Here is a 5,161-nt window from a genome sequence, read left to right as displayed (position 1 = left end):
TTAAGATGGCTGTAGAAATTGGTAAGAGTTTGGAAGAAAATAATCTTTTTGTGTGTGTGTGAAGAAAACAGTCTTAACTATCACAGGGAATGATATCTTTGAAATTTATAGCAGCACTCTGTAGTGTGAAGTAAATACATCATTTAATAAATTATGTTTTAATCAATTCTTACTCAAGTGATCATAGTTAATTAGAAAGATTACTACAAGATTAATGACAGGTTCATATTGTTATGCTTTCATTCATTCCAATATCTAGAAAATTTTAGTTAATAATGAAATTAATTTTTCATGTTGGCATACTGTAGAGATATAGAACGAACATTGTTCAGAAAAATAGGAACTCCAACACACATACATATAAAACCTGTCTGTGTTTATACTTGTGAATATACAGAGAGGTAAATATATACAAATATTTACATGTTACATTATGTCTAGGTCTCTATATACGAGCATACATACACACACACATGTACACTAACACCTATGATATCTACAGTGAGTGAAATCTGTGAATTCATGATATGTATGTGAGTAAGGAAGAGACAATGACGTTCCTCAATATCTTATTTACCCTAACATGCCTTTTGTACATTCACTTTCAGAAACACTTCCCAGGATATATCATGAATCATCACCTGATAACTACTTTTATTTTGTCTCCAGAGTACAAGGATATATTCATTGTATCATACACAGAAGCTTGGGGATTAGTCCAGGAATCTCTCTTAAGTGTATATAGAGAAATAACTCAGAATTACAAAGAATATCTTGTATGCATGATGACAACTTACAATGATTTCTTCCAGATAAATTGTCTTCTGTTGAAGACTTTTCTTGGAATTTAATCTAATACATAATGTATGGAAAGAAAATACAATTAAAGTTGGTACCTAGCATACAACTTTTTGAAATTTTCTTACAGAAATTGTCTTAATATCGTAGAAGTGTCTATATTATTTGATAGATGTATCAGTAATTTAGTAATAACCTTCATTTTGTGCCGGGCAGTGGTGGCACATGCCTTTAATCCCAGCATTTGGGAGGCAGAGGCAGGCGAATTTCTGAACTTGAGGCCAGCCTGGTCTACAGAGTGAGTTCCAGGACAGCCAGGGCAACACAGAAAAACCCTGTCTCAGAAACAAACAAACAAACAAACAAGCAAAAACAACAAAATCTCCATTTTATATACATTCAAACTTTTAATTTCTTCTATTTTTAAGCATTTTATTATTGATATAGTTTATTTTATTTATAAAATGAGTTTCTTTTCATTCTAAAGATATATTGCTTTCCATTCTTTATTCTTTTCTTTTTTTCTGGTAAATAAGATTAAATGAATACCATTCTTTTCCAATTTAATAAGACAGGTCAGGTTTTACTATGCCTTTTAGGATGTATTGTCTCCCTTTTATTGCAGCACCTCAATTACTATGGTTTTTGATTATATATATATATATATATATATATATATATATATATATATATATATATATAATTAGAAGGGCATATTCTGTTGTTAATAACAGGTGTATATAAGAAGATATCAATTCAACATAAGCAATAGAAAGGAAGAGAAATTATAGCTAATTATTACAACAATGAAAAAGAAAAATGAAGCTAAAGTGTTTGAAAGAACCTCTACCCTGACAGTATGGAGGGGATCTGAAATATGCTAGCAAAACAGGAAGAACATTAAGATAGTATTCTTATTTCAAAACTATCATTAAAATATCTTAGACAACAGAAAACTTAAACTCAAGTAGTTTACATTAATATCAATATGATATTCACTGCTTTGACAACACCAAAGAAATATTAAACTTTCTTTGGATTGTTACTTATGTGAGAACCATGTCTAAGTGAAACCTAATTAACATCATGTTACAAAGTATTTATAACACAAATCACACATAAATATTCCAATCCTTTCTGAGATAGGATCTTACAGAGTTTCCCAGAATGGGCTTGAACTCACTTAATAGTTTATAGAAGTTCTGAAATTGCCATCTTTATATATCAGCTTCTTGAGAAGCTGGAATTATAGGTTTGTGCCACCAAGACCAACTGCAAGCTGAACATTTTAAGATTTTAAACTAAGAAAAAAAAATTTCAAGCTGAGGAATTTTGCCACCGTTGATGTCAGATTGTATTATAGTCTGGAGACTTTCTTTAGCAAAATTAAAAGGATTTGAGCCTGTTGTTATTGAGTTTATTGAAACAAATATAGCTTTAGCTAGAGAAGAAAGTCTATACAAATCAGTTTGATAAACCTAATTACCACTTTTTATAACACCTTTGAGCTCCTTTGAAATAGAGTTCAAACACCATATAGTGAACAGTTGAATTTCCCCAAAGGTACTGGGACATTGATCTAATTGAACTTTTTTTTTTTTTTTTCAAAAAAAGAGCAATCTCAATTTTTCTGTCTCCTAAAACATAGTCAAAGTATCTCCTGGTAGTCCTTTATTTAATCTCTTAAATCTCTCAAATTCCTTATATTAGCCACTGTGCTTTCATTATCTAGAAGGATTAGAGTCTTTACATGAAATTTGCCTTGTAGTTTAAACTTGCTAAATTGGAGGTAGGCTCATCTGCAGATTGTATGGCTTGAGTATATTCCCACTGCATTTATGCTAAATTATACCTATATAAACTATTGCTTGAACTCTTTTAAATACAGTTCCATTGGCCAAGTGTTATCATTTCTTATCCCTGCCAAATCTTATTACCTACCTTAATTTCACAGTAGTTATGGGAGAACTAATCTTTATGTAAATCATTCTTTATGTTTGTGGATGTAGTTTTTCCATAGTAAAATGTTTAAAAATTTTGCTTTTGGGTATCAAAAAATTACACCTGTTTTCAAATGGGCATTTCTTATTGAGAACTTTTATTTAGTATCAATTTGTTGCTGTTAAATATAATATAAGAGGTTACTTTTAAAGGAGTACTCTTAGAGTGGTTTGATTAAAAATGGCTCCTGTAGGCTCTCAGGGAATGGCACTATTGGGAGCTGTGGACCTCCTGGAGTAGGGATGGATTTGTTGGAAGAAATGGTAGGTGGGAGTGGGTTTTGGGGTTCAAGAAGCTCAAGCTAGGTCCAGTGTTTCTGTCTTCCCACTGCCTGCCAATCTCAATGTACAACTCTTAGCTACCTCTCTCTCTGCACTCTATCTGCCTATGTGACACCATATTTCTGCCATGACAGAATGTGCTAAACCCCTGCACTCTAAGCCAGCTCCAATTAAATGTTTCCTAATAAGAGTTGTGGCCATGATGTCCACTCATAGCAATACAAATCCTAAGACAAATCTTTTTGTATAAGTGCAGGTATGAAACCAAGGGCCTCATTCATACTAAGCAAATATACTACAACTGAGTGCCTTCTATTTTCCAAACTCAACAATGTAGAGTAAATGCATTTTTACAACCTGAATACATTATTTGGCAGAAGCCATCTAGAAGGGAGTGAAGTAGAAAAAATGAGTTGGCTTTTCCTTGAGCACCAGAGAATTATCACTGTTGGTCTATCACATTAAAATTATACTGGCAAAAAACAATCATCATATTCTAATTTACATTCTGACATAAAGATGTTCTAGTAAAAATAATACTGACATTACTATTGGTGACCAAATCAGGCTATCCTAAAAATGTATGAAATTAAAAATTAAACTTACATTAAACTTACAGGTATAGCACTGATTATAACCCATAGTGTTTAGCAAATATGCATAATTATAATTCAAAGCAATAGCTATTACTTCTTTAAATTTTAATATTTAGTTTCATACTTTAATTGAACTTGATGTTTCATGGTTAATTTTCTAAGTTTGTTCTATTCCTAGTGTATACCTTAGTGCTGGTAATAATAAAGGCTACTAATTATTTTCAAAAGCAGAAGACAAATCTTGCCAATTTAAATTATTTCCCCCTGGTTATGGCATATATTATATCAGTATAAGATGTATTTGTAAATGTAACTTTTATTCATCAGATATAACTATCCTCTCAGAGGCTTAATGATTAGTATGCTCACCCTGTTTAGTTCTTTTGGATCTCTGGCTGGTTCTGCTCAGCTGTGAATGCCTCTCCAAGCTGAATGATACAATCTGGCTTCTCTCAGCCTCTCAATGATTTGCTCTGCATGGCAAAATTGCCTCTGAACACCAGCAACTGAACTGCACTAAACTGGCAGCACAGAACTGAACTAAATTCCACTCAACTGAACTGCTCTGCACTCAACTGGACTCAACAGAACTGAATGACTCTTCCTGAAATATGCTTTTAAGTACCCCTTCTTTCCTGTCTTTTCTTCTGGAAGTTGGACATATAATATCTCTGACCCATAAATTCTTTCTCATGTTTATCACTTTATCTGCCCCCCAACTAGCTATCAGCCTTAAACATGATTACTTTCCTCCACAAAGTAACCTTACCTCCATTGTTAGGGATTGAAGGTGTATACTAACAGCATGTCTGTATTCCACCTAGACCATATTATAATCCATGTTCACATTTCAGTTAGATCATGTAGACCTAGAAGCTTTTGGATGTGATCCTTTGCCAAAGCAGCCATATGGGTGGATTAAAATTACTCTACATGTATTTAGTACTATAAAATGAGGCAATTAATAATCACTGGAAATGATAAACAAGTATTTTATTTTACATGACTAGCTCTCTTTAGCAAACTTTTATGACTGTGTTATTAATTTACTTCATATCTCTATGTCAAAATTCTTCTTTGGGCAATAATTTTCACTTTGAGATAGGAATACATAGAACTAGTGCTGACTTTTACTCAGTGGCTGTTCATAATGAAATAGAGAAAATATTTTATTTTTGCTGTTTTCTCCTCTCTTCTCCTGTCTTCTCCTGTCCTCTCCTGTCCTCTCTTGTCCTCTCCTGTCCGTCCTCTCCTGTCCTCTCCTGTCCTCTCCTGTCCTCTTCTGTCCTCTCCTGTCCTGTCCTGTCCTGTCCTGTCCTGTCCTGTCCTGTCCTGTCCTGTCCTGTCCTGTCCTGTCCTGTCCTGTCCTGTCCTCTCCTCTCCTCTCCTCTCCTCTCCTCTCCTCTCCTCTCCTCTATCATATCCCTTTGAATTTTTGTCACCATCCCTCCTTGTTTCTTATGATTTTTCTTTCTTCTTTCATGT

The sequence above is a fragment of the Mus pahari genome, chromosome 5 (genome assembly GCF_900095145.1).
Source record: "Mus pahari chromosome 5, PAHARI_EIJ_v1.1, whole genome shotgun sequence".
Lineage (NCBI taxonomy): Eukaryota > Metazoa > Chordata > Mammalia > Rodentia > Muridae > Mus > Mus pahari.
This window is presented reverse-complemented; position numbering follows the sequence as displayed.